This window comes from Triturus cristatus, chromosome 5_1 (assembly GCF_964204655.1).
Source record: "Triturus cristatus chromosome 5_1, aTriCri1.1, whole genome shotgun sequence".
In the NCBI taxonomy this organism is placed as follows: domain Eukaryota; kingdom Metazoa; phylum Chordata; class Amphibia; order Caudata; family Salamandridae; genus Triturus; species Triturus cristatus.
In genome coordinates, this window is record NC_140587.1 from 860679211 (window position 1) to 860703006 (window position 23796).

Sequence of the window (23796 nt, forward strand, 5' to 3'; positions counted from 1 at the left end):
CTCACATACCCTCACCCATCACATTGCGAGGGTCTGCATCCCATAACATGAGAACTGCACCTTTGTGGTCATCACACATGACATTAGAACACTTCCCGTATAGGTTCAAAATAAAAACAGCATCCTCTTAACCTCTTCAGTGCCCATGACGAGATAGTCTCGTCATGGAGCACGGTTGCGCTGTGCCCATGACGAGACTATCTCGTCATAAACCCCGCCCGCTAATGTAACGCCCGGCACAGGGCGGGGAAAGGGCGTGGCACTGAAGGGGTTAACCACACACCGACATGGCGTAGCTTGCTGTTTGTGTGGGTAAGCACTTCAGAGCCCCACATAGGGGTAGTAAGCACAACACAAATGCTTCAATACAATGCAGTTCCTTATAATGATTTTGAATCATCTATTATTGTTCCATATTATGATCCAACTATAGTTTTAACCAGTACCGTCTAAATTAATAGTAACCATCTCTCCTATGTATGATATTTTTGATTTTCAAGAATCCAACTGGTATTTTTAGATGATTATTGCCACTCCCCTTACCCCTGCCTGAAATGTGACTGTCCTTCATTTGGTATCAGTTTGTCGTAGAGTTTTACATATATGAACAGATATTGTTAAAAGGCTGTCCTATAAACTGTAGACATAATTATTAATCGATACGGTAGTCTAACTGTGTGGTGTAATACTAAAATGTATAAGACTATTGTCATATTGCTGCATTGTGATTAATTCCTTGGGGGGAAAAGCGTTTGTGAATACACAGTGTTATACCCTACTTAATTGTATAACATGTACTCCAGCCCTGCTGCCTCTAGCTGCTCAGCCAGAGCGTGAGATGGTCATGGAATGTTGGTGTGCCTGTGATGCGTGGAATGCCTGGGTGTCTGAGTGGATGAGTGTTGGCAGTTAGAGATGGGCTGAGCAGCTAGGCAGGCTGCTCCTGGTGGGGCTGGTACCACACTAGGCTGGCTGGAGTCAAGACTGATGTGACCTGTACTGGAGACTGAATAAAGAAGACTTAATAATACCTCCTGGCTCCAGGTGTCAATCATCATAGATCACAACACACAGAAACTTAGTTTGTGTTTGTTCACCAGATTTTGCTAGGTAATCACTCAAGAATTCACACTTTCACCCGCCAGCCCTGTTATTGTGTACATGGATTTCAACTCAGATCATATATTTTTGGCACGCGCAAGTTCCATTTACAGGCCTCAAAAAATGTTGCCAAACTCTCCCCAAAAGCAACTATACTGATTTAATTACAATTCGAAGTTTTCTTTAAGAGGAATCTTGTACATAGTATATCTGATTGCTTTTCAAAGTTTACTGCTTGCTATCTCCACAGTCTGAATACGTTTTGCAGCTTTTAAATACACACTTGAGAAGTACTAGGGCGCATGTGGGGAACATGCAGAAATGTTTTATTGTGAAAGGCTGCATTATAACGGAGACGGGGGACGTTTTTTGATGAAACGTTACAACCAATGAAAGCACCGTTCCAGTCAGGGTGGAGGAATGCTCTGCTGGAAATAATCCCGTTGACCAAGACCCCAGAGTAGAAAACCAAATATAAAAGTAAGCAGGATAGCCAGTTGTTTACGCACGTACGTGTGTGAGCCTGAGTACCACGCGCAGTCCCGCGAGTCCGGAGGGGCGGTTTGTTTATAACCTTTTGGTTTCGCTCTTTCGTTTGTGCGTATTTGTCCTCCTGTGGAAAAGCACGGACTAATGGGGCGTCAAAAGCAGAAGAATTTTAGAACTTGGAACAACAATTCTGAACTGCCGCTTTGCAAAAACGAGGTATAGTACTAAACTCTGTGCATTTTATTTATTTTAGTATTGCAGCATTTTATTTTGTTCATGGTTAAATATATGTATATGTAGAACAATGCAGTTTTTCTCACTATTGTATGATTTTCGGTATGGAAAGTTGAGTGCGCTATCAGCTCTCTACTGTAACAATTCATGCGTCAGAAATGTTTAAGACTTTGAAAGAATGCATCTGGTTTACAAAATGTAATTAAGCTGTGTGTTTATAGAGCTACACTTAAGGCAATGAATGTATAGAAAGTATGTATACCTTAAATTCCCTTCAATCAGGAAGATGTAGCGGCATGTTGATATCAATCATGAAATACTTTTTCATAGTACATGGTTTAACTGATATTCGCATGCCTGCCAGATAACGAACTGGCACATTCTGCCCATTAAAGCCAGAAAATATGTTTCAGATTTCAGAACTGGCAACTGATATCTAACACTTGTTTCTTGTATTCTGAGTTTCTGGACAGAGGGTCAATAACATTGTAGTGGTCCACTCAGCTGAAAGAAATTAATAATATGCCTCGTATTAAACGTGCGAATAGTTTGAAAGTCAATGTGCCTCGTAAACGATGTCCATGGAGCTGACATTATTAATGATTCTATTAAACTAGTGTATTTCCTAATCAGTAATCGTAAACGTATCCACCATACCTATATGACTACAATGATGTTTGACGTTAATTCATCGAAATGGATTATCGTTGATCAATGTAATATTTAATTGAATTCTATAGTGGGAGGTCCTGCTCGTTTGTTTCCATTTCAAATCTATGCATTCATTATTAGGTACTTTATAGTGGCTATTTCAGGACTTTTATGTACCATGTTATTGAGGTACACTTTCCAGAGTTCCTTTCCTTGAGATACGAAATGTGGCTACGATTATATATCTTTTGAAAAGCTGCAGGTGGTGGAAATAAATACTGCTGTGTTTTTAAGTTAAAGTGGAACATTGCCATTTAGTATCCCAAAACAACCCTAAATATGCATCACTTATTAAACATGGTAGCCAAAGTTCCCTACTTGCTGTCCCGAAATTGCAAATTACCTACATCATTCTATATTTACAAAGCATAATATATTAAATGGGCATCATTTGAAGGTTATATTAATAGAAAAGAGGTTCAGTTTTGCATCCCTATTTAGAGAAGTATTATATACGTTTTGTAAATAGCCAACCAAAATATGTTTCCACAGCATAATAAAATCGAGTAGTCCGTTAAATCCAATGTCTCTTTAAGGACATCCCTTGAGAATACATCATAGAAACTCGTGCTTCATTTGTAAAATAATAAGGGCCAGTGCTGAAAGAATTCCCAGAAGCACACAGTCGCCGATGCCAAATGTCAGGTTTGCTGAATACCAAGGCTGCATAGTCTTGATTCCACCTCATGGCTCTTTCATCCACTACCAGACTCTCCTTACGCCATTATCTCACGCTTGCAGTTTGTTTCCTTCCCTGCTTTCCCCCTTTGTCACTGTTTTCCTTTCCTTGTCTTGCTGGTAGCTTGCCACAAATAAAGTCAGGCTTAACTAAAAGGCAATGTGTAAAGTATTTATGCAGCCCACAAACAGTTATAAAGTGAAAACACAAGAATAATCCCACACCAATTTAGAAAAACAGAGTACATTTAAAGAAACTATTTGACACCATAAAAACAAATATACAATCGGTGGAACAGGAGATATGCATTGTTAAAGGTTTAACGAAAAATAGTGCCTAAAAGCACAAAGTGCCAACTGTGGTAATCTGGTTGTGCTGGACCGGGACAAAGTCACAAGTTCAGGCCAACTGCAATGGACCATAGGCCAGATACAGGAACCCATTTAGGCCTGCTGAACAAAGTACCTTAAATCCTGGTTTGCAGAACATTGCGAGATCCCACGTCGAGGATGCATCGCGCAGTGGCGGATCTGAGGAAGCTGTGGTGAGATGATGCAGAGTCCTGCGTCATGGTCAAGGATGCCATCGATTAGGGGCTTGTGGTGCGGTGTCCTGCTTCGAGGATGCATCATGCAACAGCTGTTCCGACGAAGCTGAGAGGCTGTGATATGAAGTTCTGTGTTGTTGTTGAGGATGCTGTCAATGAGGGGCTTGTGATGTTAAGGCCTGTGTTGTCTCACAGCATCAGTTGCAAGGAGGCCGTGGGCTGTGATGTGAAGTCCTGCGACAGGGATGCGTTGTGCAGCGTCGGTTCTAAAGTGGCTGTGAGGTATGTTTGTTCTAACTGCAGGACCACAGCTCGCCTGGCATAGCCCTTTCAGACCCACTTTCAGGCCCACTTCCAAGGGACCAGGACTAGGTTGGCACCACTTAGGAGGGGGATAAGACACACAACAGACAAAGTCCTGGTGCTAAGTTCAAGATGTCTGTCCCTGAGGCTCTTATCATGATGCCAGCAAACTAGCCATTGGAGTCACTCTGGTGGTCCTGGTTTCAGGATGCAGGTCCAGTCCTTCTTACTGAGGAAGCAGGGCAGCAGTACAGCAGGGCAGCATGGCAACAGGGCAGCAATGTAGCAGTTCTTCTTGCAGAGCAGCACAACTGTCCTTCAGAGTCTTACACAGGTCCAGGGGTGTACCTATGAATGGGTCTGAGGATCCTAATTTTATACCTAGAGCCTCCTTTGTAGTGCTTGAAGTTTTCTGACTTCCCTGCCCTGACTTCCAGCTGAGTGCATGGACAATGCAGGGGTAAAAAGCCCTTTGTGTGAAGGCAGAGCCCAAACTATTCAGTTGCAAGTGGGGCTGTGCCCAGTCCACCCCCATCCTGCCAGTTATCGGCCCATCCAGGTACAACAAATACCTCTATTGTGTAGCTGTCTGAGAGGAATAAACAAAGTCCAACTGTAAGCTACACCCATTCATGTGACCCATAAAGAGGCTAAAGGGCACCAAATTGGGCAGTAAAACACCAACTACCTTAAAGTGCTATTTCCAAAATTGTAACTTAAAATCCGGCTTTACCATTAACGAGGATTTTTATTACAATTTCTCAGACACCAAACATGAAAAGTCTGCCAGTTTCCAACCAAAAGTTAGTATTTATTAAATGTAATAAAGTATCCCACTGTTATACTTTGAGAGAGGTAGGCCTCACAGTAGTGAAAAACGAATGTAGGAGTTTTTCAGTACCAGGACATGTACAACTGAAAAGTACATATCCAAACTTTTAATTACAATTCACCCTGCACTCTGGGCTACCTAGCCCCTTCCTTAGGGGTGACCTAAATATAATTAAAGGGGAGCTCAAGGCTTGGCAAGGGGGTTATATTCTGAGTCAAATTTGCAGTTTAAAACTACATAAAGGCTGCAATGGCAGGTCTGGGCTATTGTTTAAGGGTCTACTTAAGTGGCTGGCACAATAAGTGCTGCAGGCCCACTAGTAGCATTTCATTTAAAGGTGATGGGTATATGGTGTACCACTGTAATACGGACAGTAGCTTATATATGAAAATCTGGTGTATGCCAATTTCACCATGTTTTAGAGTGAGAGCACAAGCACTTTATCACTGGTTAGCAGTGGTAAAGTGCACAGAGTCCTAAAATAAAATCAGCAACATAGGAGGGTGAAGGCAAACTTTTTGGAGACAACCATGATAAAGCTGGCAGGTCTAACACCTTCATTCAACCAACTTGTGTTATCATCTCTAAAACAATAATTGTAGATGAATGTAGTGCTAAATCTAAATACTACTGGCAACCCTCTCTTTAAATGTATGTGATAAACAATGAATTCTTTTTAACTACAATATTGATTCACTTGGCCTAATGAAATGTATGATTTAAAATTAAATGACACTTGCCCACTGTCCTTTAATCTGACAAGGACAAATATGTATCTGGCAAGTTGAAGTATTGTGGTTTAAGTGAAACATGCTTTATTTGGTTCATTGTAATACCTTTGGAAGGTCTCTTTCTCAACTCAAATCTCTCTTTTATATTGACAAAATTGTGTTCTGCTGTGTGTTGTGATTTATCTTTAGGAATCTGATATATTCAGGATTAGGTTTCTGTGAGCCAAGTACCATGAGAGTCTGATTTTGGTAACTGATTTAAGATCCCTGGGTTCCTCCCTCATTCACGAGCTGTCGCCATTTTCAAACTTGTAACTTCTAACTAATCTCATATGTGAATGATCCATTTCCACTTCCCTTCATCTAGAACAGTGGTTGCTACCTAATATCAGAAGCACTATCAATATTTCTGACACGTGTACACATTTCACCCATACTACTTTTAAAGTGGTATCCATAGTTGAAACTTCCCTGATTTTTCCCCAGCTTATATGTTGTGAACTTTGCACACATGGTAACCCATAGGCTTCATTGTTGCGTTGAACTCTTACCACTTCTTTTTCCATCCATCTAAAAACTGCTCAATTATATTCTCTGTGTGTTCAAATGAGCCACAATTTCCCCTTTTTCAATGGACATAAAACTCTTTATTAATTTTAACTAGTTTCAATCATGTTAGTTCCTGCCAATCAGAACGTTTGTATTCATCTTGCAATCTTCTCACTTATGTTTGCTTTCTAGTTTTTCCCTGGTATTTGTTTGACAGCACCAATGCAAATTAATCAGCTGTTTTTGGTTGCCTTGTGGAGCATCTTAACCAACATTAATTGGATTTAGGTGTCACATGATTTCTTCTTCCGTATCTATGTCAGGTTTTGTGAAACGTGATCAACTGAGTCTGAAGACAATAAACCTCACTCTCCAGAATGTAGCTCATCTCATGTGTGAGGAAGCATGAACAGCAGAAATAACCCCGGAGGAGAAGGAAAAATGAATTGGGAGAGAAAAGAAACAGCTGGAATAGTATGGACTCGTCAATATGATTCTTTTAGTTCAGGATATTCAAAATAGAATTTTCAATGGTGAATTCCAAATGTATAGCGGAAGTAAATAAAACAAAATTTTACTAGGTTGCATAAGCATTGTAATACTCTGAAAAAGAGGTATTGGTGAATATGCTTGTCATGGTGGGCTGCTGAGAACCTAAACCACAAATGAAAGAAGTCAATAACAGCTATGTTGGAACCCCAGGTCAACAGCGAACCTGGAATTCAGGGAGCTAGAGGGAGAGCAAGTATAGCAACTAATTGAGAGGCAAGACAGAGTTCTAGGGATCGTTTAGAAAATAGTACCAACCCCTAATCCAGAGGGCAGGGCAGAATTCATGCAAGAAGGCCAGGGAAGAGATGGTGCTGAGAAGAGAACAGAAAATGAAAAATTGAAGGATGCAACAATGGTGAATGAATTGAGCAAAAGCAAAGGAGACACTACAACAAGAAAAAGTTGCCAGCCGCCTTCCACAAGGAAGTGGACTGCTTATAACGCCCTGGTACCACTCATAACCTGAAAGTCCTTCCCCTTGACCCCCACCAGTGCTGATTAATTGTGCCTCAGTCACAACAGACCCCTCCACCACAACTTTCCTGGCTTTCTCTACCATATTCTATGGCAAATAATCCCAGCACCAAATCCCTGTGCCTGAGTAACTCGCTTATTCCTGACTGGCTGGTCCTATTAGTTTGCTCCCAGCCTTGAAAATGAGTCTGAAAGGAAATGCCCATTGTTCCTTTGTTGTTCTACATTGTTCTTCACCATTCTTCTTCCTTTTGTGACAGAAGCTTGTATTAGGTCCTGGAACATGGAGGCCTTGCTTAACCTAAGGGGTATCTTGCATTTTTGCAAGACCTCTTCCAAAGTGTTGTCTTTGGCCTTGAAGTTCAGCATCTTTATAAGCATGACTAGCGGAACCTGACTCTTCTTTCACTGCACTGTGTAAACTCTCTTATTCTGAATCCTCTGCAAATTCTGAAAAAGGATAGAAATGGGGTTGGGACATATTTGCAATTCTGAAACTGTTTTTTCCCCATATAAACCAGTGGGTAATTTTACCATTGGCCTATAAAAGTTCTCCTCTCAATATGTCCACCACCAGTTTAAGTGGTCTTTGCTAGTCCATGGGCTAGAATCTTAGGAGGGTCTTTTAGTCATTTATTAATATATTACATAGGGTAGCGGGTCATGTATATACCGCCTACAAACTTCACAATAAACTTGAGGTGTTCAAGAGGGTTTGGGGGGCTTTTCTATCCTCATTTCTGAGGCAACGGCTCCCTGATTCTGAAAATACACAAATTTGCTTCCATTTCAGAAAAGGTCCAGAGAATTTAGCCAACATTACTTTATGTCTGAGCCATTTGTTATACAGGGTGAATAAGAGCTTCATGTGTATGAATAGAGCCAAGACTGAGATGTTGGTATTCAGAAGCACTGAGCTCAGTTCACTACCTTCTTACATGTCAGGCACAAATCAAATAAGGGAGGAAAATATTGTTTCTACAAAGTCCAAACAATTATGTCCCTTTTGTGTGTCTGGCAACTTTTTTACCCACCATAATTATTTGAGATTTGACCGTTAATTCTGGACAGCAAAAGGCCATTATCAGAACTGGTGAAAAATAGGAACAATTATAGAAGTATATATCAAATAACATGTGTGATTAACCCCTTCGGTGCTCATGACGGAATGGTTCCGTCATGAGCATCGGTGCTCCTGTGCTCATGATGGAACCATTCCGTCATGAGGACAGGGGCACGAAATCCCTCTGCAGCAGAGGGATTTCCTTTTCTCCCCCAAAGCCTCGGGAGCTAGGGAAGAGCTTCCCCAGCTCCCGAGGCCCCCTCTCTGGTTTCTTTGAAATGACGATCAGCGTGCAGGTCGGGCTGTCGTCATTAGGCCTGGGCAAAAATTTAGTTCCGCTTGGGGAATTTGCGATATTTTGACATTTTTGTGTTCCGCAGAGAGCGCGAAAGCTGCAAAACTTTCACAATCTGCCGTGAAACGGAAGTATTTTTCTTGTTCGTGCTTTAAAAATGCGTTCTCGCGCGTGCTGTAGCGACTTACCGGGTCCCTGCTTTCGCCGACGAGTTTTCCTATCCGTTCGCTTGCGCCACGAGATGTTGGATTGTTGGTAGCCGGTCGCGCTATCCCGCGAGAAATTGCGATCGCGAACATGTCATTCGACCCGAAACAGGAAATAAGCATCGCGAGCAACATGGCCGTGCCCATTAGCGACCGCATGGGCAAGTTAGAGATAAATTTCCCTGCGAGCACGCAAAAACACATCACGAACGGGCAGGAAAAGCTATCTCCGCATCTTCGTGAAAGTTCCGCATGCTCGCGGAGATTTTGAGCAATTTTGCGATAGTTTGTGAAAGTAAATTTAGAAAATTCCACCCACCCCTAGCCCTAGTCGACATTTGACGGAAACCAAAACTAAAATGAGCCTTTAGGCTCATTTCAGTTTCACTTTCAATGTGCTCAGGGGGCTATCTCAGCCCCCTGAGCACATCCAAAGACGGGAGAGGTATCATTGGAAAGGGGAGAATCTCCCCTTTCCAATGGTACCCCTCCCCAGTGGATCCCTGCTTGGGGATCGCCCCAGGAGGGCGATCCTCTAGCAGGGATCCACCGGATAGACACCAGGAAGGGGGGAGCAGCTCCTAGGGCAAGGGCCTTTGCTCCCCCCATAAAAATCTGTGCCAATTTAGTCTTTCTGCCCCCCCTGGGGGGCAGATGGGGTGGTGGCCCCAATCTGACCCCCCCGGGGAGGGCAGAAAGCCCACTAGATACTAGGGATTTTTGTCTATATTTTAATTAGGGGTGGGGGCTGCCCAATATGGCCATGCCAATGCCCCCATCCCCCCGGCCACGAAATCTGCAGGGGATTCTGGGTAGGAAAACGTTCAGTGGCCCAAGCAAGCCATACCTCACTGGACTCCCCCAGATGTCTAGCTTTCAGAAATGTATGGTTTTGGTAGGTTTCCCTAGATGGCCGCCAAGCCCGGGGCCAAAAACTCATGGGACCCCCTTGCAAAACCAGGTTGTTTTGTGATGGGTAATTTTGATGTCGCCTCAATAGGTTTTGGGCCCTTGCCTGTCGTGGGTACTTGACCCACCCACGCGAGTGAGGTATCATTTTTATCGGGAGACCTTGGGGAAGGTTGGGTGGGAGGAATTTTGTGGATCCACGTAGATTCCAGAACTTTACCACACAGAAACTTCTGAAAAAAGTGATTTTTTCAGCTAAATTTGAGGTTTGCAGGGGATTGTGGGTAGGAAAACGTTAGGGGACCCATGCAAGCCATACCTCGCTGGACTCCCCCAGGTGTCTAGTCTCCAGAAATATGTGGGTTTGGTAGGTTTCCCTAGATTGTCGCCGAGCCCAGGGCCAAAAACTCCTGGGACCCCCCTCTTGCAAAACCAGGTTGGTTTGTGATAGGTAATATTGATGTCGCCTTAATAGGTTTTGGGCCCTTGCCTGTCACGGGTCCTTGACCCACACATGCAAGTGAGGTACCATTTTTGTTGGAAGACTTTGGGGAACGCGGGGTGAGTGGAAATTTGTGGATCACAGAAATGTGAGGAGAATGTGTTTTTTTGGAGAAAAAAAATTAAGTTTGCAAGGGATTCTGGGTAATAAAACCTGGTGAGAGGCAGTCAAGTCACCCCATCCTGGATTCCCCTGGGTGACTAGTTTTCAAAAATATATAGGTTTGCTAGGTTTCCCTAGGTGCCGGCAGAGCTAGGGTTAAAAAACTACAGCTAGGCACTTTGCCAAAAAAGGGTCATTTTTCATTGTGAAATTGTGGTGTGTCCACATTGCGTTTTGAGCCATTTCCTGTTGTGGGCACTATGCCTAACTGCACAAGTGAGACTTAGGATAATTCAGATTTGTAAAGGAACTGTTATTACCTATTGACTTTCGATGCATTTCTGCCTTCCAAATGAAAGACAATGGGTAAAAAAGAAGTCAGTTTGAAAAATGACCGATAATTCTCATGCTAGTATGAGTATTCCCAATTTCAGAAATGTGCAAATATCTACTGTTTCTAAACTCTATATTTTGTTCCCATTTCAGAAATACATATGTGTCTTTCATACCGATTTTTCCATGTATACATTTTCCCAGAATAATTGCTATATACATAATGAAAAACCATTGCAAGTTGCTGCTCAGTTTTAGGCTCTGGGTTTGTCGGGTTCTTGGTGAACCTACAAGTCCTATATATCCCAACAACCAGTAAGGTCCAGCAGATGAAACGGTATATTGTTTTCAAAGAGCTGTCATAATTAGAAGAAGTTACAGGTGAAAACGTTAACACAAAAGGCTGTTTTGTTCAACTAATTTTCAATTGTTTCTATATTTAACTGTTAGTTTCTATAAAGATACCTTGATGGATGTACACAAAAGACCCCTTGCTGAATTCAGAATTTTGTCTACTTTTCTATGTATAGCTTTCCAGGATCCATTATTGCTTTCATATTCATTTCTACCATTAATTGGAAGGAGGTTGAAAGCACAAAAAATAGCAAAAATAGGCTATGTCCCAGAAAAATGCCAAAACTGTGTACAAAATTTTGGTTTTCTGACAAAAGTCTGTCATTCCCTAAAATCTGGGAAAATGGTGATTTCAGCCCCACACACCCTTTTTTGATACCATTTGCAGGGATAAACCCAGACGCTTTCATTTGCAGCACTTTTTTCCCAAATAACCAAAAGTGTGCTGTATTTTGGCTAATTTCTGGGTCCCTTCCAGGGCAATCCACAAACCCTGGGTACCTTTAGAATCCCCATGATGTTGGAAGAAAAGGACGCAAATTTAGTGTGGATACCTTATGTGGTCAAAAAGTTACAGGGGCCTAAGCGCAAACTACCCCAAATAGCCAAAAGAAGGCTTAGCACAGGGGGGGAAAAGGCCTAGCAGCGAAGGGGTTAAACTTAGCTCATAAAATGCATAAACAATAACAGGGAAGTAAAAGATAACGACTCACTACAGAAGACAGTAAGTACAGCAGATGAGTCCAAAAAGATCTCTTCTAAGGAAATTCAGAAAATAATTTATGGAACAGAAGGTAAAAAGACAATGTAAAAGACACTCCTTTGGTGAACAGGCAATCAGCGAATAAAAGGCTTTACCAAAGTGGAATCATTTCATGTTGTAATGTTAAAGTCAAACGTGACCAGTCTGTGAAAGACAAAAATATGAACCCAATTTCACGATTTCAAATTACGAGATTTTACAATTAAATCAGAAATCAGGATTCTAATATAGCCCTCCATCAGCAGGTGCAATGCATGCCACAAGCACGTGTGAACTCATGGCACACTGCAGTGACACTAGGGCAGATTACCCACTATTTTAACATCAGAGCTAGAGCAATCACTCTGAATGAGCTTTGCTAACCACAGCAGAAATTATCGTCTAAGGCAAGGAGAATTATTCTTATATTAAAAATGATTTTATGGTTAGAAAAAAACAATAAACAGATAGTCAAAGGAAAAATCTGCCTTTCCCAAGACAAAGAAAAATGACAATAGTATCATCTTGCTTTAGACCAGATTCATGGCAGATTTGGACCCACATATACCACAAGTAAGCTAGACACCTGCTGATTTGCGTACCGGTCATATGAGTAGTGTTGCAAAAACATCAATAACATTATAGCCACCATTGTACAGCACATAGAGAAATTAAAAGCACAGTCAATCATTTAAAATTGGTACCAGAAATAGAGCATTAAGAAGAGATATATGCAATGGTACCACACGTCCACATGAGTCATGATTTACAAATTAAAAGTCATTCTATAATTCACAACAATGTAGCATGCAATAATAAAATAGCACATCTGTCAAAAACAGAATATCATCATGTACCATAGTAGATGATGACACTTATCTATGCTGCTTTTTGGCAGTCTAATGCAAATGGCTACATATCAATATGTGAATTAATTCATAACTTATTTCACTATCGTCATACTAGCACTTGAACACTGGGAGGCCTTTCCTTTGTGAATATATTATTATTGCACCCTGAATTACCAATATATTGTATAAAACTCACTACATTGTCTAGTTTATTTATTGATTGATTTGCATACTTGTCTCAAGACACAAGATATGTAATATCATCCAGAGGAACATATTTTCTTGATATTATATTGGTTACCCAGATTTCACTATGTTGGTGGGAATCCCTAGTATTTGCATAATAAAAATAAAAGTAAGGCATTCATCAAACTATGCTCTAATTCAATCCCACTGTAGCTTTCGCGTCCTTCTGAACAAAAATCAATCAACATAAATGAACATTTCTTTTGAAAAGTGGACACAATCAGGTTAAAAACTAACACCATCATTGACCATGCTGCAAATCGCTTCGTACTGCTGGCAGAGTCCATAAATGTCTTGCCAGCAAACTCCTGTCAACTATCTTACACAGTCTAAAAGCAAACTCCTATAATGATGACCCCCATCTGTCTTTTCAGATTAAGTTCATGCCCCAGGAGGCTGTTACATCCATCTTGGACTTGGCCAACACCTTGCTCCACAAATGTATCTTTGATCTCCACAGCTTCCTACAACCCTACCAACATTGGTTTCTTCCTAGCTTTAGTACAAAGATTGAAACCCTCCATATCATAGATTAATTTCTGCCAATCACTGTCTTGCTTGACACGTAAACTACCTTTGAATTCACTGATGATTTGCTTTTATAAAGAAAGGGATGACAGAATGTTTGTAGATTTGTGGTGCTAGCTTCTCATATTACAATCACTTTCTCATCAATCTTCGCATACTAAAATCCTGTATAATGTTGTGGTGCAGATTCTCTCCATTCAGCAGTGATGCGTTGAAACATCGATCATTGGATGAAAATGCCAATCAAACATGCCAAGTGCTTGCATTGGGTTACACCTCAGGGCCGACAAGTTGTTTGTTTTAGGGCTCATTAGCCAATTGAATAGTAAAACACAGTCATTGTTTTGGAATATCTCCAAAGGATATATATGAGGAGAATTTACATACAATTAATTTCAATAGCAACCATTTGCAAATGTATTAGCCATTCTGACAATTTGGCTGGAGTGTACCATTCAGTGGAGCGCCCAGCTCTGAAAATTATAACGTATAATAAAAAATAAAAATACAGTTTGTCTGAAGACTGTTCACCTTGGACTGAGATCTCAGGTTCAGTGCACCTATATTCACACCAGTGAAAGGTTCAGTCACAAAAAGCAGTTAAAAGGGCATACTGGTTGACTTGTAGGAAATCAATTCATGAAATGCATTCTTCTTCAGAGCACATCTGGAAAAACATCCTAATTGAAACAAACACCATGTCCCTAGTCTTGTCAATGTTTTATGGGCCTTTTATTGGAATGGAAAGTCTGTGTTACTGAAACTGCATTGACCATGCCTGGCAGTGCTCTTTGTACTGCTTTCCAATAGCATAAAAAGTGACAGTGGTTCAATGTTTCATTCTGCATCTGGTGCATGAAGAAAATGTCTAATAATACTTTTACATAATAATGAGAATAGCAACATTAAAAAACAGACCAACATCGACACCAGCACCGTTACAAAAATAATTATATTGCTTCGGCAACTAATATTACTATTTGTGGTATTAATAGTTAAAAGCATCATTATAATCATCATATTGATTTAAAGTTGATAACAAGTAGAAATGTACGACTCAATTCAGAAGAATGTTTCCAAAACGTACTTTTCAACAGCCACTGGAGGGACAGGGACAATGTTATTTTCAAAAGATTCACTGATTAGTTTGTAAATAACTCAGGAGGTGCACTTTGCCCTGGCCATGCCCGAGTGATCAAGCAAAAGACAAGGAATCGACCATAATGGTATAGATAAACCCTTTGGGTTTGGGCGTACAAGAAGAGGTGGGAATCAAGGTTCACCTTTAATTTAACCACCACACTTTATGTACCGAGAGATAGTTGCTTTCAGAATAAAACACTTAACTTAGAAAATGAGTTTGTGTTTGCTGAGAGAGTCTGTTTCTCATTAAGACGTAAAGGTTTTTCCAAAGTACTGAATTCTTTACCGAAGTAGCGAGTAAATGGTTTTGTGTAGCTGGAAAACAATCACAGCGCTTTTTTAGTGTTTAACTCTTAAGCACCTGAATCTCTATGCTGTGGTTTTTGAAGGACAAAAGTTCCAAACATAATATTGGCTGTCGAAGTACCTTATATTAAAACACGCATTTCAGTTTGAACTCATCTGAGTTTATACAGTGATAAATGTGGACAAAAAGTCAGCATAATGCTATTACGTGAATCTATTTTCCTTCCAAAAGGCAAAGGATGTAACTATAATAAATGCTACTTAACAATTTAAAATGCCGGGAGCTGCACGCATTATATTTCTATGCGTAGATAAGGATGTTGTGAATTTAGGTTTTAGTAGAAAAGTATGACATTATTACAGAATTGAGGAGTCTGGCAAGTGCACCCCCAGCTTATTCAGTCTTGTGTTGCTTGAGGTTCACAATGTCATAGCAAATGTGTGGCTGTTTTTTCAGTGGCTGGACATTGGATGGGAGAGGCTTTCTTAATTGCATGAGCTGTGGCCTATAAAAACGAGAGAATACACTTCGTAGCTTTCCATGACCTCATTATTGAATCACAAACTATGAAATATTCTGAAAACACCCCAACCCGATTTAGAAGGCACATGTAGTCCTGGGTATGGGTGTTGCACTGGCCTTGTAGCCCTGCTGGCAGTTTGACATTGCCAGATGGGACAGCTTGAAAGGGCCAGTGTATGAGATGATTTTTTGGTCCCATCAAGGGGCACCGGACCATAAAAATGGCCCACTCACAGGCCCATTCAAGCTGTTCCATTTGGAAATGCCAGATTTTTAAGGCGCACGAAAAGGCAGCCCAACACAGCTGAATATGTTGTGCGTGATGGACTTGGCCCTTTTTGCAGGGTAATCCCTAAACTTTTTCTTTCCTCCTAGCCTTTTTGCTGACATGGTGTTGGTGGTTTTAGCACTCTGGGCACTTTAGCACTATAGTTCAGTGTAAAGTGCATGTGCACTCTGCCCTCCATAGGCTAACATTGGGAACTCCCCCCTTATGGGATAACTCCTAAATAAAATAAAATAAGTATGGCATGTTTGGTATGTGTGGAGTATAAATGATAAATGCTGCGCAATGGTGTGTGCAGATTTATTTTTATTATTTTAGGAATGTCAGTTTTAGAAGTTGGCATTTCTGTGTGCTGTGTGCCTGCCTGCATGTCTGTTTCTAGAAGTGACCGGGGCTGGTGAGGAGTGGGTGGCTCCAAGGAGGCAGGGTCAGGCTCAGTGGGAGGTCTGCAACTGGAGTAGTGGGCGGAGAAATCCCCTGTCCCTGAATCGGTCTGTGCCTGCCCTGTACGATGCTTGCTCCGCTCCCCTACTAACACCCCTCCCAGTGCCAGTTGGGATTGGAACTTCCAAGACCCTTCCAGAAACTTCTACCCCTAGACTCTTCCAGAAGCTTCTGCCCCCTTCTAGACGCAGGGAAGGGAGTTGTATAAATACAGGGGCTGTGACCTCATGTGTGGTGTACTTGTGCTGACTTGGAGGGGACCCTTTGCCAGGAGGAACCGCCGCGGGACCCTGCGTGCTGGCCCCTGTGCCCAGCTTTGCCCCTCTGCCTTTCTACTGGACCAGGAAGAGACTGTGGATGGAGTGTAGACAGCTGAGCCAGGAGGATGGCCACTTTACTGAGTTTGACTGCTCCTAGGATCTGCTACTCTGTTTTTCTGAGCTGCCCTACTGCCTGCTGATCGGGCCCAGCCTTGCCTATGCCCCCTTGGACCCTGACTTAGCGCCTCGTGAGTGCTACAATTCTATTTTGCCTGCTGTTGTCATCTCTGTGCTCCAGGAGAAGAGGAGAGCGTGGTGCCTGCAGCGCGGGGCTGCCGACCTGCTGTGGGGGAGTCCCGGCGTGTGGGATTCCCCCTGCGCTGCCCGCAATCGGGCAGGAGTCCACTCCGCATTTATGCTACAGAGCGGGTGCCCACCCCGCATCCATACTTTACTTTCATAGCAGGTGCCCACCCCGCATTTATGCTTTATTACGTAAGCGAGAGCCCACCCTGTGGGCTTTTGGCCAACTTAGTGGGAGCCCACCCCGCCTTGATGCCTTCCTAGCGGGTGCCCACCCTGCACTCCTAAATTGCACCGAAAATATCACCGCTGCCAGCCCGGGAGCACCGCACAGGCTCCCCGCTTACGTCAGAGGGGAGTCGCACTAGGATTGGTGCCGGGAGTTGCCCGGCAACGAGGAGCGTCCTCAGGGAAGCTGGCCGGAAGTAAGGAAGGGGGCTCCCGTGGTGCCAAGGGAGCCCTGTGACTGGCCAGAAGCCAGGTGGGAGCCTACCCCACGCTGGCACTTCGCCGAGAGGAAGCCGGAGACTTCGCTCCGTAGGTGGGGGTTCCCCATGAGCAGAGGGTAGCCCCGTGCGTGTGCCGACTGTCGGAGAAAGGAGGAGAGCAGTGGCGAGAGTCAGGCGAGTTCGTGCCTGTTCGTCGGCGGGGCTCCCGTGATTGGCGAGATCCCCGCATGCTGACTGCCTGGACCCTGCAGCACCAGCGAGTCTGGCTGTGACCTCACCGGCCCAGCCCCCAAGGAGTGGTGAGTTGGGCTGGGCTCTGGCTGTTGGGAGGTGGGGACCACCTTCCACGTGTCGCGCTGCCAGGGCTTTTGAAACTGCACAGCGGCCCGCAACTGGAACGGGGGTTTCTGTCTGGCTTTGGCGCTTGCCCTAGCCTACCGGAAAACCCAGTTTCTAACAGTGGGTATCCAAGCAAGGCAGGAAAGGACAGACAATTTTCCAAAATCAGTTTGGGATGAATATGCACAAACCATATGTGTGTGCTCTGACACAGCTAGACCGTCCCCTTAAATCATTTATACAAGTGTTTCTGAGCCCCACTCAGTGCCAGATTACCAAATAGGCAAAGTAGGCACTAGCCTAAGGGCCCCACTCCTTTTAGGGGCCCTGTGACAATGGATCAAAATAATATTGATTTGAACTTGGAAGAAAATTACAATCAAGCTGTCTTAAATATTGTTTCCAAAAGATAGAAAAAATGAATCAACTCAAAGAAACGAAAACTTTACATTAAAGACTCAAGAAAATACTGTATTAATGTAATGTACCCATTAATAGCTTAAAGTACATAAACCAATTTATCTCTTAAAAGCTCATCTTCTGGCAGCTGTCAGTTTGTAAACAAATCCGGTGCATTACATATTAGGAGATAATTTGCGAGGGGGGCTCCGTAATTTCGACTGCCTAGGGGCCTCCACAGGGTTTTAATCCAGCACTAGCCACACTGCATGGTTGGGTGCGGTTTCATCTGACTGATATAATTTATCATTTACAAAACACCAATACCAAAACTGTTTACCTAGGCACCAGTCTTAAAACCGCCTAGCTAAGAAGATTTACCTTCAACTTTTGCTCAGAGACTGTCACGGGGCGAGCCTCATATCCAAAGATAAAGGTTTCCAGATGCTAGTGGTTGGAATGAAAATGATCCCACCCATCTTGGTAGGTACAATTTAATTTAGGTTCCTTACAAACGTCTTTTCTTTGCTCTAAAAATTATAAACTAGCATTAAGGGAGACATTTTATCAGTAAGATAGATGTGGATCAGTGCCTCAGGTATTTTAATGCTAGACAACCTACTTGAAGCAGATTCTGTTGGTACAGAAAAACAAATTAGAGCACTCTCTGTGGCTGGGATGTGATCTTTTCCGGCCAAGCCAGGGATGCCATTTACCTTTCGCTCTAGACCCTTTGCAGTCATTGAAATAATAATGTTGGCAGTTCACAGTCAAAAGTTTGATAATAATAAGTACTGGCATTAAGGGGCTAATTAGGAGGCTTTCCGACCGACATCCCTGGTTTGACTTCCGACTGCCATATACAATGGCAGCGGTTGGAATTCAAACCAGTAGGATAATCTGGCTGACTTCCGACGGGCTCGAGGAGCCCCTCGGTCAGTCAGAAGGGCCGCATAATCCAGTGAGGATGGCATTTCCGCTTTTGGATTATGATTGCACTTGCCGAGAGCAAATCCATGTCGACCTTTCCCACATGGATTTGCTCTCGAAAAGTGCCTTTGGGGGACCCAGCAGGGCCCCTTTCCCTCCTTGCCCTCCAGTCGGGGACTTGGAAATCCCTGCATCGTGTGGCAGGCACCCTGTGGTGCCTGCACCCTGTGGTGCCTCCCACACGGTGCAGGGATTTACACAGGCTCCCATTTCTCTATGGGAGCTTGTGCTACAGCCAGTTTATGGTCGCAGCAAAATCTCCCATAGAAAAATGGGAGTATGCGACCACACCTTGTGCGGTGACATTGTAATTGCGGTGGTGGGACTGCCAACCGGAAGTTGGTCAGTACCGTCCCACCGACATCGTAATCATGCCCTTTTCGTTAAATGTGTTTGTTGGAGTTTAATTTGAAATATTGATAGTTTTCCTATTTTTCAATTTTATTCCTAATATAATTTTGTGAAGGTATGGACTCCACTTTTGATTCTGGTGTTGAATGCGGCTGCACTGGAGAGGATTTTGCCCTCCTGGTCTACAGTTGTGATTGTCCTGATTGTCAAGAAGGACAATCCACAATGTTACCATCCAATATCTTTATTAGATGTGGTGGTAAAACGTCCTGGTGAGGGTTATTTTAAATTGGCTGGGGGAGTGGGTAGAGGAGAACAACATTTTAAGCGATGTCTAATATCGTTTCAGGTCAGGAAGGTCTGCTTCAGATCAGTGCCTGAACCTTCATTTAATTATAAATAAGTACATGGCTGCCCGGTTTGAATCTGTGCATTTAGCATTCATGGACTTAACGTCTGCTTTCAGTAAGGTACACCGAGCAAAACTTTGGCTCTGCTTGCTGAGTTGAAGTTGACCTAGTATTGTGGGCCTCCTAGGTAATATCCATTCAAAGGCATCTGCCTCGGTGCGTTTTTCCCAGGACGCTGCTTGCACTTGCTCACTCCCTACTAGCTATGCTGTTCACCAAGGGCGCATTCTTGCCCCTTTTCTGTTTACCCTATACATGAACAGACTAGAGCCCATTTTATTACCAGTCTCAGTGGACTGCCCTAGAGTTGGAGCTAGATCCCTGCCAGTTTTATTAAATGCAGATGACACGGTTCTATTGGCCCGCACCACTCAGTTTTGGATTTACTCATGGCCAGGTATGTTTAGTTTATGGTGAACATAGACCTGTTCATCTTTTTAAAGTAATAGCAGTGGATCTAAAATCTACAAGAAGTAAAACCTTTAAGGTGGCTAATTTCATTCTAGGTAAAGTCACGGCATTCCCTTACTTAGGCGTTTTATTTGATGCCAAAAACATTTAGGAGCGATTAATCGAGGCTAATAAATCTGAATTTGTTAAAACCATGGGGCGGTTTGCAGCTTTGCATGTAATCTGGGTTTACGGGTGCCAAAGGACCTTTTAAAATTCATCAGTCTAAATGCATATCCCAACTTCGGTATGATAGTGAGGTTTGGGGATATTTAAACATGGATAAGATTCAAATGGCAGAGAACAAATGTCTTCACCAGATGGTACAGGTTCCACATTCTACCCCAGCATTTTCTGTGCTGGCAGCGGTAGGCCTTGGACAAATGACAGACTTGTTGTCCTTAAGCCCTTTATTGTGCTGCATGAAGATATAGAGCAGGGAAGAATTAAAGCTAAATCAGTTGAACCTTGCAGACTTCCTAGCCCTTGACCAGGCCTATGAAATACCATGGATAGCATATGTGAATGCAGCTTTTGCTTCCCTAGGTAGGTCCGATATTTTTGAGGATCTCACTTCACTGTCCATGCACAAGCTGGGGTGCGTTAAGAGGCTGTTTTTGGATTGATCCCATTTGGAGAGAGAGACGAATGAGCTGCAGAAACCATTTGTCCAGAGTCACAGGTTGTTGAAAATTGTGCAGGGGATGGAGACGTATTTAACCAAGGTCTGTTGACAGTAAGATAGATTTTTATTGGCCAGGTTGGGTTTAACCAACTTCATTATCTTTTGGCATCCCCATGTGGTTGGGTGCAGTCTGAGGCAAGGTTGTACTGCACCTGCGACAATAAGTTTCAGCAGAACACTCTGCACTTTGTAATGTTTTGTTCCTATTTTAGCTGGCCAAGGAAGTGGTTTTTAATTCCCTTGCTGAAGTCCCTGAATTTTAACCAGATAAGGCCAGCTATGATTTATTTCCAGTTGTTTCCTAATGAATATGTTACTTTTACTGTTTTATCCTTTCTACCAGCTGCTTTGGCGTCCAGGAGATCGAGACCTGAATAATTGAAGTACTGTTTTAGTTGAATGGGTTATGCTGTTTTATTGACTTCTATCATATTATGTACATTTTTAGAGATGGTTTTTACAATGACAATGTTGTTTGTTTTCTTTTCTGTCTGTTTTATCAATGGAATAAAGATTTATGATGATGATGACTCCTAATACAAATTTGGATTTTTAAAACTTAGGGCCTAATTACGATCGTCTCGGTCAAAGGACCGACCTACACCCAGTCGGCGGTCCCGACCGACCAGTGGTTGGAATGCATCCTCCCATTGTAAAATGCGAGGTGCAGTTCATCCCTACACCCCGTGGCAGGCACCTCAAGGTATATTTACAAGATGAAATGCCACCTGGTGTCTTGACAAACAGTGAAAATTGAACACTTGGATCTGGAGGTGACTGGCAAAAATATTTTTAAAAGCCAGTGCGTGGGCAGAGATATTGTTAAAATTGCTCCTGGTATCCATTAAAATGTTTTTAGTGTTCGTGAATAATCAGGTTTTGTGTATTTGCAATTTGATGCGGGGGGCAACCTGATTAATTATTCCCTCTTGTGCTCCTTTTTGTGTAGGACTGGCTCTCCAAGCCTGCCAAAAGCTAGTCAGAAAGCCCGTTCGGATTCCTTTCCGACCGACTACATTATAATAGGTTGGTCAGAAAGGAATCTTACCGGCTAATTATGATGTGGTCAGAACAGCTACGACTGACGGTCGTAGTCTTTTCTGACTGCATCGTAATTAGGCCCTTAATTTACATCTATTTATATTATTTAATAAATATGTTTTTTTATTTTATATATAATAAAACATTTATATTTTGTAATATATGTATTTTTTTTAAAACCTAGGAGTTGCAATAGTGAATTTAACCCCTCCAAAATCCAACACTTTCCCTACTGTTACACGGATTGGAGTGGGAATATTGGATCTAGCCCCTCCAAAGTCCAACACTCTCCCTACTTATGCTAACATTAGTGTGAGAATGGTAAATGTTCCCCCTCCAATTTCCAGCACTTTCCCTTGACTGTTGTATATTTTAGATTGCGAATAGTAATTCTAATTTATCCAAGGTCAAAAACTTTCCCTGCATTTGCTTACGTTGGAGGGAGAATTGTAAATTTGACCCCTTCAAAGTCTAAAACTTTCCCTACTGTTGCACACGTTCGAGTGGTGGGGACACCTTTAACGTTTAGTTAGGATTATTAATATTTTTTTTTTTAAAATGATTTGTAAGTATTTATATTTTCTATTTGTTGGTTGTCTATTCCTTTTACTAATATTTGGCATATGTTTTTTCGGTCTATATGTTTGTTGTTTTAATAATTTTATTAGTATTAATAATTTTAGTGTAACTTACGTTTTAGTTGTTTACATATTTTTCCATTTTTTATATATATTTTATAATTATTTTAATTTGTTTTATATTGATTCTGAACTATATTATTTTAAGCTTTTATATCTAAAATAAACCAAATATACCATACATATAGATAATGCGATATACTTACCTGTTTTTTTGATGATAATGTGGATCATGATATTCTTTCTGAAATTTTTGTAGCTTACTTACAAAGTATGTAAACTTGATGTTTTGCTTCCTGATACTTTTGTTGCAATAATATTATATTGGAATATTTTTGTTACTGATATTTTGTTATTGAAGTAACTATTCGCGACCCATGTGAGACAACATAGCTCAAATTTATAGTTTCAGAAAAAAACAGTGCCTGATTTGAGCCAATGCATGTGACTTTGAAGGAAGGATTTAAACCATTTTATTGTAAGAACCAAGACCGCTAGCACAGTGGATAGACGCGCCAGCAAGACAGATTGGCCCTTTGTATCAAAAGTCAGGAATAGAACTAGCAGAACAGGTAGGGAAATATCCTTGTCAACAAAAGGGGATGGGCAAAATAGTTGGTGAACATTCTGGATAGTACTTGAATTGCGCTTAGTAGATACCTGTGTTGAAATGTTGCATGTGTTATTAGCTCATGCATGAAAGTCACACCAGATATCTGGTCAATGTATTTCTGCACAGTTACTAAAAGTCAAAAGATGAACAATGCTCGTGTAGCCCGTGCAACTGTAATACCCTGTTTCAAAAGTGCGCAGACATTTCCTTTTCCAACCAGTCTCCAGCAGGCAAAAATGAAGTGTAAAGCATAAATAGTTTCAATAAAAAAAATATGTGATATACATCTAGATCAAACTTTATAATTAACACAAAGCCTTGCAGGCAAGATAAAAATTGCTCACCCAGGCCTCATCTAAACCCAGACTGTTCAGATAATAAAATGACAGATTATCAGGGAGATTAATTAGGTCATTTGGGCCTCTCAACAAAGGTAAATCTCCATGTGTATATTTACAACAATTACATTTACTCTAGCACTTTTAAGTAACTTGACTAAGTTTGGTTATTCACCATTTATGAGTGTAAAGCTACTCGAAAGTGTATTACTTACATGTTCCTTCTCCCAGAAATAAGGCTTGGAGTCAGGTAAAGCATCAAATGTGATTGTAAAGTTATTTCTAGTAGTGCCTTTCCTACCATATTGGCGTTCTGCACACTTGGAAACCTCTGCAATTGGGGCTGAATTCTCCATGTAATTGTACAGGAAACTTTGAAAGTTTATTAAACATTAAAAAAATTAAGAAAAATAATGTATTGTTAAATATGAATGTTTATTTTAAATGGAAAATAATTAATAACGTAAATAAAAAAGATAGTATTATGTATTTACA

General features: G+C 41.8%; 1 protein-coding gene across 3 annotated transcripts in view; it reads left to right on the top strand.

The window, feature by feature from the left end:
• Positions 1 to 1604: 1604 nt before the first annotated feature.
• Positions 1605 to 23796, top strand: part of CCDC102B (coiled-coil domain containing 102B) — a 408868-nt gene continuing 386676 nt past the window's right edge. For 2 of the 3 annotated variants that reach the window (XM_085604165.1, XM_085604166.1), the window contains exon 1: positions 1605 to 1806. The gene's annotated coding sequence lies outside the window, so the exon portion shown is untranslated. The remainder of the gene's footprint in view (positions 1807 to 23796) is intronic. The other variant, XM_085604167.1, reaches the window with a different exon arrangement.